This window comes from Mustela putorius, unplaced genomic scaffold (genome assembly GCF_011764305.1).
Source record: "Mustela putorius furo isolate JIRA1106 unplaced genomic scaffold, ASM1176430v1.1 tig00003859_pilon_pilon_pilon, whole genome shotgun sequence".
Lineage (NCBI taxonomy): Eukaryota > Metazoa > Chordata > Mammalia > Carnivora > Mustelidae > Mustela > Mustela putorius.
The window spans coordinates 19,852,379-19,867,133 of record NW_025422011.1 but is presented as its reverse complement, the minus strand read 5'-3'; the positions used below and the strand labels follow the sequence as shown (position 1 = coordinate 19,867,133).

Sequence of the window (14,755 nt, the reverse complement as noted above, 5' to 3'; positions counted from 1 at the left end):
ACTAAATTGAACCTAAATATATCTGAAGAAATTCACAGAGACAACTGTGTGTGGCAAAAGGAAACACATACTTACTCCCAGAAATAAGAAATGCCATTGATTTTAAAAGTTAGAAGGAATTTAACTGAGTGGATTGGTTGGGCAGACCAGATTCCTTTGTAAATATATAGCAAAATATGAAAATACTTTTTTTTTTTTTAAAGAGATTTTATCTATTTATTTGAGAGAGAGAATAACAGAGAACGAGCATGGGAGGGTGAAGGTCGGAGGCAGAAGCAGACCCCTTGCTGAGCAGGTTGCCCAATGCGGCAGACTCCATCCTGGACTCCAGGATCATGACCTGAGCTGAAGGCAGTTCAACCAACTGAGACATCCAGGCACCCTGAAAATACTTTTTAAAAGACTTAAAAATTTATACATTAAAGAATTTCTTTGCTCATTATGAAGGACTTCTTTACTTTACAAGAGGATTAATTGAGGTCTCAGTACCCTGGTGAATTCCCAATGGAATTGCTTTTCAAAAGGAGATATAGAGTGTATCTCTTACATTTGGGTAAAGGGAAGCAGGGCAACTGTTCTGCTACTGCTTTTTTTTTTTTCCCCCTCTTTAAGTAAATATACCTAGTCCCAGGACAACTCACACAAACAGTGATCCTAGCAAAGAGGGGGATATAGCATTATTTCCAGGACAACCAGTATAGGATAGATGAGATCCCTCAGTCCATTCTTCTTCTTGAAGTCCTAATCTGGAGATCTTACACTGACTTCTCACCATTCATGTGAACCAGAAGGATGACTTATCAAGAACTTGGGGATTTCTGTAGGTCAAAATCATTTAATTCATGTGACTCAGCTCAAAAGTACTGGAGAGTATAGGGTTTGGCCTTTTTTCACTTTTGTTTTTCTTGCTTGGTTAGTTGCCTGGTTTTGTATGGGGCATAGATACTTACATTCTTATATTCCTCTTCTCTTTCTTAGGGTGTATTTGGTAAAAATAAATACACTTAATAGAGGAGATTCCTTTATAGACAGTTTTCATTAGCAATAGTAAAACAGTGAGTATGAGAATAGGAAACATATTTTTGATGAATCACGTTAAGACACCTTGTTTTGTTTTTAGATCTTCAAGTCTTAGGCCTATGGATGCCTGGAAAAAAATATTAGTGATTGACTTAGAATATACATACATAAAAATATAGGTGTTTTTACATTATTTTTTTAAAATTTTATTAACATATAATATATTATTTGCTTCAGGGGTATAGGTCTGTGAATCGTCAGTCTTACACAATTCACAGCACTCACCATAGCACATATCCTCCCCAATGTCCATTACCCAGCCACCTTATCCCTCCCCACACACCCCACAGCAACCCTAAGTTTGTTTCCTGAGATTAAGAGTCTCTTATGGTTTGTCTCCTTGCTGATCCCATCTTGTTTCATTTTCCCCTCTCTGCCCCCACTCTCTGACCCTTCACCTTGCCTCTCATATTCCTCATATCAGGGAGATCATATGATAATTGTCTTTATCTGATTGACTTATTTCACTTAATACTCTCTAGTTCCATCCACGTTGTTGCAAATGGTAAGACTTTGTTCCTTTTGATGGCTGCATAGTATTCCATCATATATATATCTATATATCTATATATATAGATATTTTTATAGATATATAGATATCTATATATATAGATATATATATATCTCACTTATTCTTTATCCATTCATCTGTTGATGGGCATCTAAATTATTTCCATAGTTGAGCTATTGTGGATATTGTTGCTATAAAAACTCGGGTGCACATGCCTCTTCGGATCACTACATTGGTATCTTTAGGGTAAATACCCAGTAGTGCGATTGCTGGATCGTAGGGTAGCTCTATTTTCAACTTTTTGAGGAACCATCATACTGTTTTCCAGAGTGGCTGCACCAGCTTGCATTCCCACCAACAGTGTAGGAGGGTTCCCCTTTCTCTGCATCCTCACCGACATCTGTCATTTCCTGACTTGTTATTTTTAGACATTCTGACTGGTGTGAGGTGGTGTCTCACTGTGGGTTTGATTTGTATTTCCCCAATGCCGAGTGATATGGAGCACTTTTTCATGTGTCTGTTGGCCAAAAATACAGTTTTTACAGTATCTCTCACCTTCTTTCGTACAGAGTAAAGGGAGAAATGTCCCTCTGATTCTTCACGTATTTGTAGTGTAGTGAGGAACAGAAACTATAATGACAAAGTAATATTGCAAGTGCAGCATCAAGGCAATCTAGCGCATGTTCTAGACTCATAAAGGAAGACTGCACCAAGTTTGTGGCAGGTCATGGATTAGGGAAAGCATTCTAGAAAGAAATGATGTCCTTGATGAGTCTTAAATGAGTAAAGTAAGTTGCAGGTGAGTGAGTGAGGGAACATTTCAGAAAAAGGGAGTAACGTGAATCTTTATAAAGTCATATCAAGGAAAACATCTGTTACTCTGTTTGAAGTACAATATGGAAATTAAGGCACAGAGAAAAGACATATATTGAAAAATAATACTAAGCATAGTTTCCTAGGAGTTTTAAGGCACTATAGAAATTTGCAGCTAAGGTACATCATATTGGGAGAATAGATTTGAGGAAAATAATACCTGAGAGCAAGGACTATACTTCAGAATCAAGATGATAAACCCTAAATAGAGCTCTAGTGACTCTGTTTAATTTAGGTTCAATACTGAGGTGGGGGAGGGGGCAATCAGTATAGAGAAATATGTAGGAAGTGAAATCCATAGGACTTGGTGATTGACTCTGTGTGGGTGGGAGAAAGCAGTTAAAAGTAACTGACGATTCCCAGGGTTGTAACTCAGGTGACTGAGTTGATGGAGGTAGGAGGAAATATACAGAAGGCTGATCAGGGAGGAGGAACAGAAGTTTAGTGTGATTGACTTTGACATACCCAGAGGAAACTGAGGTGAGATCTCAGTGAAGAAGTCTATGCTGGAGATGTACTTTTTTATACTCATAGCCGTATTAGCAATGGTAAAAGTCATAAAAATGCTAAGTTTACCTTGAGAGGAAAAAAAAAAGAATTTTAAAAGAGAAGGATCAAGGGTGAAACTCTAGAGGATATCAGAGTTTAGTATATAAGAGCACAAAAAGAAATGCAGAAATGATGAAAACATAGCACTTTGGAAGAGAATAAATGGCAGGATATTTACATAGGGGAAATTAAATGGACGTCATGAAAACTAAAAACTTTTTGCTGCAAATTACACCGTCAAGAAAATGAAAACATAACCCATGGATTGGAATAAAACACTTGTAAATCAGATATCTAATAAAGGAATTGTATCCAGAATGTATAAAGAACACTTACAAATTCAGAAATCACAAATAACTCAATTAAAATAGGCAAAGCATTTGAATAAACAAATCTCTTGAAATTGTACATGAATGACCAATAGACACATGAAAATGTGCTCGATATGATTACTCATCAGATAAATACAAATACAGACCACATTGAGATACCTCTTTACATCCCCAACAAAGGCTGTAATAATAAACTGAAAACACCAAGTATTGGCAAAGCTATACAGAAATTAACATATTCATGTATTGCTGGTAGGAGTGAACAATGGTGTAGCTATTCTGGAAAAGTTTGGTGGTTTCTCAAAAAAATTAAATGGTGTTACCATGTAATCCAGCAATCCCTCTTCTCAGTATATACTCAAGGGAATTGGAAACAGATGTTCACATGGGAACTTTCATGTGAATGTTTATAACAGCTTTATGTAAATAGCCAAAATATGGAAGCAGTTCTAATAATGAAGGGATAAACATAATAGCAGCACATTCCTACAATGGAACATTATTCAGCAATTACAAGGAATGAAGTACTGATACATGCTACCACATGGGTAAACCTTGAAACAGGAAAGAAACCAGTCACATAAGACCACATATATTAGGATTCAATTTATATGAAATGCCAATAATTAGGCATTTCTGTAGAGACCATAATTAGATGGTCAGGGTTTGGGAGAAGAAGAAAAATCAGGAGAATAGTGAATGACCAGTAGGTATAAAGTTTCTTTTGGAGAGAGGAAAATATTCTGGAGTTAGATAATGGTGATTCCATAACCTTGTTAAGTATATTTTAAAAATACTGAGTTACACATTTTAAAATAGTGTTTTTGGTAACTCAGTGCTCTTTAAAAAAAAATAGCTTCTATATCTCCCAGTCCCATCATTTTATGGAGACTAGCTTCTCGCTGTAACTGCACTGACTTTCATGATGTCCTTTATCCAGACTCGGGTATAGTTATTGAAAACTTTTGCTGAGCTGTTGTGGAATTCAGCATAGGACAAGTGGTTTCAGCTAAGTGAAACATGGTCTGCGCTGCTGCATCTTTAAAATTCATACACCAATTCTCTGAAGCCATAAAATCAATTTTGGATTTGAGTTTTCCTGTGACAGTGTGGACAGAGTGTCATGGGTGATGGAGACTTACAGTCTTGTAATTCCCCAAGAAGAAAAGTCTTTTGCTGAGCAACAGATCTATACTTGAATTCAGAATATAATAGCTCAATCCTCTAAATCTGCAGGAGTTTCTAAAGTCTCACTTAGGCTCACCTTCCAAATGTGTTTCCCTGATGCTTGCATGCTCTTCTAAGTTCGATGTCTTTTTTCCTGCTTGCAGAAAATACAGAGGCCAACAGGCCTTGTATTTCTTTTTTGGTATCCAATGCAGGGGCACAGCTTAACCATGAGACACAGTCTAAACAAAGTTCCAAAGTTCATTATGATACTCTCCTTTCTTGGTTGACAATCTATAGTTGTCTATTTTATGTTGCACAGCTAATAGAAAGTAATACAGTTTAGGTTGGAGAATGTCTCTTCTTACATAGATGTAATAAAAAATTTTCCCTCAAAAGAAATATTATGAAGTGATACACTCTGAATTTGAATGTTATCCACTATATAAGTAATGAATTGACCTTGGGCAAGGTACTTAACCCCTCTGAATCTGTCACCTGAACTGCAACAAAAGAGGATAATAGAAATCACTAGTATATTTGATTCCTATAATTAAGACCACAAGATAATGAACACAAACTTGTCATGTAAACAAATAGGTGTTCTAAAAGTATGAGTGTTATTTCCTAGTATATGTACTTTTTTTATTACCAAGTAGTCATATGTCTTTGTTGAGTATGGAACTCAAATGATCACCTTCCCAACTGAGCAGGAAATCTATTGTTAAATAATTTTGACAGGAACAAACTGAAATACATATTTCCTTTGGAGTCAGAGTTCTGTTTTAGCAGAGTGTAGTGCAATTTTCCTTTGTAAATGACATGTAATTCACATGTGAGTTCATCTTTATATATGCCTAGTTCTATCTATTGTGGATCCTGTTGTCCAAGGGGCTGGTATCCAGTTTGCGAAAAGTCATTACTCCTCTATTTTAGTGGTCTGGGGTTTTAAAGCAATATCTCCTCTGTATAAATGTCTTAAACTTCAATCCCATTAAAAGCAAAACAAAAAATCAGTAAATTAGTATCCTTTTTAAACTTGTATCCTTTTTAAAATAAAGCTTTTTTTAAAAAACATTTTTTCTACAAATCATGTTTCAAAAATTAGATGAAAGGGACTGTTTCATCTAAGTTTTACTGTAAGTGTCTTACCTCAGAAAAAAATGGAATGTGAGCTGAACCCTCTGGATAGGAATTCCTGTTACCACCTGAAATTTGCCCCCCTGCCAGGATCTTTGGGTACACATCAGCTTTTATTGAACATCAGCTTTGTGTTAGTCATTGGACTTACTTGTACTAGGTGTAATGTTCCAGGAAGTGGTAGGGTTTGCTTAAGATTTAAAAGAATCCAGTTCTTTGTTTAAAAAAAAAAAAAAGAAAGAAAGAAAAATCCAGCCTAGATTTTCATGGTATTCTGTTACCTCATTTCTGAAATAGGCACAATATTAATTTATCTCTCTCCAGGATGGCTCTGGTAAGGATCAGTATAATAGTATGAAGAAGTACCTTATAACATTTAACCAAGAAATACTGCTGGAAAATCAAAAGTAAACCATGTTGTAAGGACCCTAGAACTGAACATCTCAGTAAACGAAGTTGGCCGTTTTCCAGACTTGCTTTTACAAAAATAATACTTTGTATTAGAGTTTCTATTTTGCTCATTTTTTAAAATAAAGCTTAATATCAGATGTTTATTATAGAAAATTTGAAAAATATAGACAAAATGACCGTCTTCTGTCCCCTGATACCACCACTCTGAGTTAATTACTGTTAGCATTTTGATAAATACCTCAGTTGATGTTTCCTCATCTGAAGGAAAGGACCCCTTCAGGTGAGTGAAATTGGGGCACGAGCTCCAACCCCACTGCAAGCCGCTGGTACTAGAGGACAGATTGAAATTGAAGGAAGATCAGAAATCTTCAAAATCCCGAAGCAGCAGACGTTTTAACTTATGCCCGGAAACCTCTTTATATCCCACGTTTACGGACTAAGAAGCTTGCAGTGTAGAATTATGGGTTCAGGGTCCGCTTTTGGACACTGCTCACTCCTGCTTTTCTTCCGTCTGCATCAGGCTAATCATGATGCATTTCTAATTAGAATATTCTAAACACTCTCTAGAGCAACATTTCTTTCTAAACACCGTGTCATCAGGTGAGGGACACCTGCCTGCGACTCGGAGCGTCTGATAGTCTTTCCAAGTGAATTCTGTCTCACATCCTGCCGTGTCCTCGGGTTCAATTACTGGAAGATTAGATTTCTCTCTTCGCCCCCCACCCCCGCCCCGCCCTTCCCCTGCCTTCCCTCCCTTCCCGAGCTTCGGGAGAGGAAGAATAAATGATCAGTCCCAGGAGGGGGTGCAGCCCGGGGAGCGCAGCCGGTAGACCCCAGCGCAGGGCCGTCGCCGGGCCCCCCTCCCTCTCCCCGCGCCGCCTCCAGCGCCAGTGACAACGCGCCCTCCAGGCTCGGGAGCAGCAGCGTGCCGAACAATCCCGGGCAGGGCTCGCCTCGCTGGTGACATCACTGCCGGAGATACTCCCCGCTCTCAGTGCCTGCCTTCGCGAGGCGTCCGTCCGTTTGTCCGTTTCCTTCCGTCCGCTGCTGGAGAGGGCTCTTCGCCGGCCGGGGACAGAGCCGGGCACCGAGGAGCGACAGGACCCGGAGGAGGAGGGAGAGCAAAGGCAGCGAGGGAAGGAGGACCCCGGCAGGCGACAGCATGAAATTCAGCCCAGCGCACTACTTGCTGCCTCTCCTGCCGGCGCTGGTCCTCAGCACCAGGTGAGTCCGGGAGCGTGAGTGACCCGAGCCCAGGGGCGCTGCCGGTGGGTTGGTCCTACTGCAGGTCACCTGTCAGGGCCAAGGACAGACACTTCAGCTGTTTGCATCTCCCGCCTAAGTTAAAGGGTGCTCTGTGTTTCGGGCTCTGAAATCCTTCCTGGAGAGTAGAGCCCTTTTCTAGTTATCCTAGCCCTTAGAGAAAGTCTCAGTGCTCCTAACCAGTGAGGGGACTATGCGCTTTTCCTTTCAAAGAAAACATGTTTTCCTGCAGCCCTAGTAGGAGCACAGATAACAGGCAGTAACAGACCAAAGTAAAGGAAATGGAGAGACAAGGGGGGAATTGTCACCAGGCAGTGTGTTTTCATTAGAGCTGACTTAATAGCCACAAAGCTTGCCTCCTCCAAGTGTATCTGATTTTAAGGTATGGGAACCAGAGAAAAATGATTAATCCTGGAAGATGGTAAGCCTTGCACAAAAGTTCCTGGACTTGTAAAATGACCTGTTTTAAGGTCTTGAGCAGGCTTAGTGGTAGGCATTTTCATTTGGCTGTCTTGTGAACAGGTCTAATTAAAGAATACACAAGGCGATTAAAAGTTGGAAGACACTCTCAGAGTGCTGATGCAGAGACCCTAGTCAGAAACAATTAAGTACTGTACTCCATCACTGGCCACAGATGGGACTTTAAGCCCAAGCACAGAGAAGCTATTTTTAGTGGAGGTTTAAAATGCAGTGGTTGAAAAGAGTTTTGTGACTCCCCACTGTTGATCAAGTCCCAAAGTTGGTGATGGGTTTGCATTCTTCTTCCTCAAAAGGAGCACAAAGGTGGTCTGTTTCATTGCCGGGGAATGAGCCTTTATTCTGTATGCCCTTAACATCATATTGGCAGCAACCTCTTTCTCTTGGCTACTATAAAATAAAATAACCCTCACAGCATGAGGATCGTTGCAAATCTCTGTGAATGGAAACATTATCTGATTGTGCATCTGATGGAAAATGAAAAGGGGAGACAGGCTTATATCAAATTCTGAAATTAAGAATGAAGAAAACTCATTGTCTATAAGAATGAGGCAGTAAAATCCTTTATTCCATTCCAAATCTATCTATTATATATATATATATATATATATATATACCCTTTCAGACTCTTCTAATCAGACTTTCCTTTTAGAGTGAGGACTGTTTGATTTAGCCCTAATTATTCATAAACTTAGTCTTTCCTTGCAAACAAAGCACAGGTGACTTTCCCAGACTAAAATGGAATATGAGTTACATGTTATTTTTATTTTTTCTAAGGGTTGCTTGTCATTTCAGTTCACAAAGTGCAGATGGTTTTAAAAATCACTTTGCTTCGCAGTATTACAGTAACTTGCACCAATTACAGAACCCATTTTAACCTCTAAATGTGTTAACTCTAAATGACTTAATCCACACTGTACATCAGTCATCTTTTTAAAGTGTCTTGCCACATACTCTGAACTCTTGTGTTATAGTTTAATAACTGTGATTTCTAGAAAAAGGAAATTCTCAAAGTTTGGACACTTAAGTAGGTGCCTGTCACCATATGCACAAAATAATACATATTTAAACAATAGAAACCCAGCCCACAATGATTTTTAAAGACAGTGAAATTCTCTAGTGTTCCAAAAGTACATTTACTTTTTAAGGATGCTATAATTTAAGTGACTCAGGAAGCTGAAGTCTCTAGCTTCTAAAGTTTTAGTGTTGGTTACATAATCCAAAGAGCCATCATCTTTCCTTTGATGGAAGTGTTAATTTTTATTAGGATAACATTTTTAAATAGCCAACACATTTATTACAACAAAAATTAGAGTTAGTCATTCCTAGTTTACTTTAGATATGAAATCTGCAGTGTCATTTGTATGTAAAAACTTATGTCAGGTCTTTAAATTTTCCTTCTTGCAACTGAACAGAAAGAGCATGCCGGGCTTAAAAACCTGAAACTTTTCATAATCAGTGCCCTGTCTTGTGATTACTCTGTAGTAATTTATTTTACTGGATATCCAGATTACCTTGTGACAGCAGATTTGACAATGCATATGGTGTTTTCAAATACATCATTTTGCAAGAAGAGATTATATTTTAGTGGTTTCTAACAGAAGACCATTCTTTTGTGATAATTAAGATTTCTTATAAGCATATGGTTCATGTGCAGGCTAGAACCTCAACTAAACAGGTTTGTAAGAACAGTTGCATTAGTAGAGGTGAGTTTATTGTCCTGCTGAGAAAAAACTGTAGCTCAGCCATGAGCACCTGTGATAGTGGGTTTTCTTGCCAAAGACTTTTCATTGCTTTCTTAGTTAGTGGTCTTGTGTGTGAAGCAAGTGACATTTCACATGCTTATATCATGTTGAAAGCATTAGAAGAGGGTGGCAGTTACTAGATATTCCTATAGACTTTGGATGGTATCACTTTTATGGCCAAGTTCTTTTCAAAGTGGTGTGGATGTGAATCTGAAGCACTTAAGGCGAAAAAAAAAAAAAAAAAAAGAAAGAAAAAGTATTTGTTTCAATATCCCTTTTTCTGGGCATAGCTCTTTAATACCATACTATTACCTTTCCAAGAGGCCTAAAGTTTATTTTTGTTTTATACTAAAGGAATGTGTTTACTAAAACATATGCAATTAGGGAAATATTATTACTATGTAACAGTTTTCTATCCACAGGGATGAAAACCTGCCTTTTAAATACGAATTTTTTGGATAGCTTTCTGTTTTTGTTTGCTCTCCATCTTCACATTTTTGTAATGACTTTAAATGCTAAAGCCCCAAAATTCCATAATTTTCACCATAGTGAACAACCTTAATGCCCCTCAATCAGAGTTACTTTATTTGTCAAAAAAAAAAAAAAAAAAAAAAACCAAGATAAATATTCACCATTAGCAGTAACCAAGAATTGTTTTACTGGTAAACCCTACAGAGTTAAAAAGAGCTGTTTAATTTTCTATATATTGCCCCCCCCCAATTTAGAAAGCATATACAAATTTAAAACATCAAGTTAATGATATGAATTATAAAGCTAATACAGAAACCCATTTAACCTATGCACAAATAAATGTGGTCAAAGAAAGCAAACATATGTTGGTTTAAGAGCTTTAGAGAAGAATGACTCTACTTTTTAAAGAGCGTCCTTCTGTAGAAGTATTAAATTGCAATTCCAAGGCAGGCAGCAATTCACTTCAGAAAGAAGTAGTATAGGTATTGAAAGGAATAGTAGGGTGAAAAAAATCTTTAGAAGTTCTTGGTGAAAAGGGACCCATGGAGTGCTGGAGAAGGCTTATGCTTTAGTCTGCTGAACCTCTGTTCCTCTATGCTGTGATTCTGCTCTTGATGCCTTTGGTTTATTGAGTTTTAAGTGACTTAATGGGGAGAGAAACATGGCAGGGGAGGAGTGAAGGTCTACTGACTTCTGGTGGTTTTCCGTCAAGCAGGAGCTTTAAGCAGATGGTAGGCTTATAGTCCTCCCCATAGGAGTCACCTTAGAGGTCTCTCCTGGTCCCTCTGATCAGCAGTCATAGCACATGTTTACTTTGGAATCTATTTTTAGATGATACTATATATTGAAGATGCTCTAGGCTCCCATTTGCTCTGTGTCTTGATCTAACTTCAGAATTAAATTAATTTATGGGATAAAGTGAAGATTAGAATCATGATAAAAACACAATAAACACCTTTTTTAAAAAATTAAGCAAATAAATTTGAGGTAGCAAGTGGTCTTCCTTAAACCATCCCCACCCCCAAGTTGATATGATGTAATTGTGGGTTTGTTTTCCCAAGCCCTACACAGAGTGAGTCTTGCCACACACATCTTTTTATGGCCCTATGTACATTCCTTTGTGATAAGAATTCCACTCTTCTGTGTAATGAAGTTAGTGACAGGTCTTTTCTTGGATAAGAGGATATTAACGAGCGAATTTTTGACTTTTCAAATTTCCATTCTGGACCTTAGTTGCTTATTTCCTATAACAATTTTTAAAATGACTTATTTGGGGTTTATCTTTAGGGATTAAATTCCCCTCATGACTAATAAGAGGCCCCTCAAACAATTATGATTTGATCATAGTTGTCCCAGACCAAACTCCATGTAATTGGAAAGAGGAATTTGACTTAACCACCAGGAAACAAAATATACTGAAACCACTGAGGGGTATGGGATTGTAAGGGTACAGTGTTCTCTCAAGAGTTTCATGAGAGCACTTGTGGGAGGTACATGTGCTTGAGAACTGATTTTTGACTGACTTCTAAAGGAAATCCCCTTAATAAGTAGGGCTAAATAATTTAACCTGATTAAGCAGACAATTAATATTAGATTATCTTCTCCAGAAGAGAGAAAAAAAAATTCATTTGAACTTTATAACCTTTAGAAGTTGTCTAAGATGTTTTCATTATCACACATTGGAAGCGTCAGGCACCAAGACGAGAAGATACTAGTTACAGATGCATGTCCTCATAATCTAGTCATGTACATAAATAATATGAAGGAAAAATTGGGTAAATAGCAACAAACATTTTAAAATTCTAGATACAGAAAGAGAAAACAGAGAATAATGCCATTGAGGAAGTCTCAAGAGTAACTTCCACTTTCAAGGACAGTGAGAGAAATAATATTTTGTAATAAACTTTAACATCCTGCAGCACTTGCTAACCATGTGATGTTAGGTAAATTGCTTATCCTATCTAAATTTCTCATGTAGAAAATAAGACTGGTGGTGCCTGGGTGGCTCAGAGGATTAAGCCTCTGCCTTTAGCTCATGTCATGATCTCAGGGTCTTGGGATCGAGCCCCACATCGGGCTCTCTGCTCAGCAGGAGCCTGCTTCCTGCTTCCTCCTCCTCTCTCTCTCTGCCCGCCTCTCTGCCTACTTGTGATCTCTGTCTATCAAATAAATAAAATCTTAAAAAAAAAAAAAAGAAAAGAAAAGAAGACTATTTGTAGAAACTACCTGAGAGGTAAGGACTGAATGAATTTATATAAGGAAGGAGTTTGCATATTTCTTGGGACATAGTGATCAGCCAGGGATTAGTCTTTGCGGTTGTTTTGATTATGTTCACACAGTGTTTGTATCTGTGATTGATCAGGACATAGCAAAATAAATGAAAAATTGGATGCAAGTCAGTTGAATGACAGAAAATTAACAGGAATTACAGTCCTCATCCAAAAGAGAAAATATTGGCAAAGAAGAGAGGAAGCAATAGAAGTAATGAGGTTACCTTGTTACTAGGCTGGTTCTTTCAGAAGTGTTTTGATGGCAAAGTGCCTGGGCAGGGCTGTGCACTTGGCAAACACCATGAAAAATTGCGTTATATAGAATTGAGATTTAGCACAAAAGTACGTATTTAAATACGTGTGTATCTATTTAAAATTTAATTGTATATATAGCACATACATAATATCAAATCAAAGCCATGAGCACAGGTGTCAGTAAAAGGATGCTTTGAAATTGCATAAGTACGATTGATATGTAAAAGGTTCTACAGTTTTATTTTCTACTCGTCAATTGGTTTCATAATCTGTTAACAATTTTTTTCTTTTAAATTTCTAAATATATAAAAGATTTTTTTCTACTGTTGAGAACAATTTGAAAACCAGTGATACAGAAGAAACTTGACTATGTTTAAAGAATCAGCACATGAAAGGGTTATCCCTAAGCTAATTTTGAAAAAGACTTTAGAGATCATCTAGTTTCAATTAGTTTGCACATATTTTATCCTAAATTTTTCAGAATTTTGCCATAAATTCTGATCATTAAGTGAAAATAAATATTTTTTTGTCATAGATTAGTGTGTGTGTGTGTGTGTGTGTGTGTGTGAGTGAGTGTGTGTGTGAGTGAATAGGTGTTGATGTCTGTTAATTTAGTGAATCATAGAAAAGGGTATGATTTGCTGCCATGGAGAATATAAAGCATAGATAATGATAAGTCTGCTTTAAAGAAAGGACATGTTTAACTGGGATATCTACGAACTTTGCTTCTTAATTGTAGGAGGCAAAGAAAATACCAAAATTAGCCATCATGTTCAGATAGGAGCTGGAGGTCAACCAAGAAAACAGTGAGCTCTGAGAATGCTTTCATAAACACTAGGAGACATCATTATACCATAGGTAGTGATTGCATTGCAATTATGTCTGACTTGCTTGGTGTTGCTTTCAAGTGTTTTAATCTTTTTGAGTGTACTTTAAAGAGTTTGTTATTGGGAAACATACTGTGAATATAAGGTTACATTCTAGTTTAAAGTCCTTCATTTTAGAGATGAGAAAAGCGAGGTCCAAAGTGACAGACTTACCTAAGGCCACCTAGGGGAACCAGAGCAAGGACTTAGAATTTTCCCCAATACTCTTTCTGTTCTATCAAGTGACTGCTTTCATATGACTGTGACATAGTTCTTCTGAAATCAAGCCATATATATATATATATCCAGATATATCCAGAATTTTTCAAGTTATCATGAAATAAATAGTAGTTCTAAAACATTCTCCGAGCACATATACTCATGATAGAATAACAGGCAACCATCAAAGGAAATCACAGCAATGCAGATTTAAACACCATTTATTTGTCTATATTCAGTTGTCTTTTGAAGAGTGAGCTGGCTTAAAAAAGAGATTCCAGGTCATTTTCAAAACCCTAAGGAGTCATTAATGAGGTCTCACCTTTGCTCACAATTTACCTCGCAAGCAATACACCTCTAATGGTTCCTGTCGATTTTTCAGTTCTGTTGCGAAGGTGATATTGTTGGTGCTTTTGGGATCTTTTCCTATTTTCAAACTATTTCCTATAAATGGGGCTCATAGCTAGGCATTTGCTTTTATATTGCTCTCCTCTTAAATCCGTGCTGTAATTCTGTGATATTGCTCAACGTAAAACATACTCAACCACCTTACAAAGACGAGTTCACGTGGATTCAAAGATCTGTTCACATTGAACTTTACGGTGAACATACATTTCATTTGGTTTACATGTCTCTACATATTCATTGGGGCCAATGAGCCACTTATATAACTTTTTAGGGTCAACTGGTCCCAGATCTTACCCTGCATGTACATATTACAAGATCTTTTCCTTTGGATAGATTTCTTAACCATCCAGACTTTAATTACTCATCCATAAAATGAAAATAAAATGTCCATCATTTAGGATTATTAGGATTAAAGAAAATGTGCTTAAGTGCTATGTCAGTGCATTTACCTGTACATCAGAGTCTTTAAGAGATCCGAAGATATGCCAGCTTAAAGGTCTTTTTGTCATAGATTAGTGTGTGTGTGTGTGTGTGTGTGTGTGTGTGTGAATAGGTGTTGATATCTGTTAATTTAGTGAATCATAGAAAAGGGTATGATTTGCTGCCATGGTGAATATAAAGCATAGATAATGATAAGTCCATCTCTAAAGGTAGAGATTACAATTTAGTGTGTTGATTTTATATTGGCTACCTCAAGCAACCAATATCTAATGATTTT

General features: G+C 37.3%; 1 protein-coding gene and 1 long non-coding RNA gene across 2 annotated transcripts in view; one reads left to right on the top strand and one right to left on the bottom strand.

The window, feature by feature from the left end:
• Positions 1-220: 220 nt before the first annotated feature.
• Positions 221-6,388, bottom strand: LOC106005735. The gene is made up of 3 exons (XR_001179315.2): positions 6,302-6,388; positions 4,610-4,754; positions 221-1,147 (listed from the first exon to the last, which is right to left on the bottom strand). It is a non-coding gene; the product is annotated as an uncharacterized LOC106005735 (long non-coding RNA).
• A 585-nt stretch (positions 6,389-6,973) lies between these two features.
• The window catches only part of LUZP2 (leucine zipper protein 2), a 500,071-nt gene continuing 492,289 nt past the window's right edge, over positions 6,974-14,755 (top strand). The window contains exon 1 of the mRNA XM_045066118.1: positions 6,974-7,287. The gene's annotated coding sequence lies outside the window, so the exon portion shown is untranslated. The remainder of the gene's footprint in view (positions 7,288-14,755) is intronic.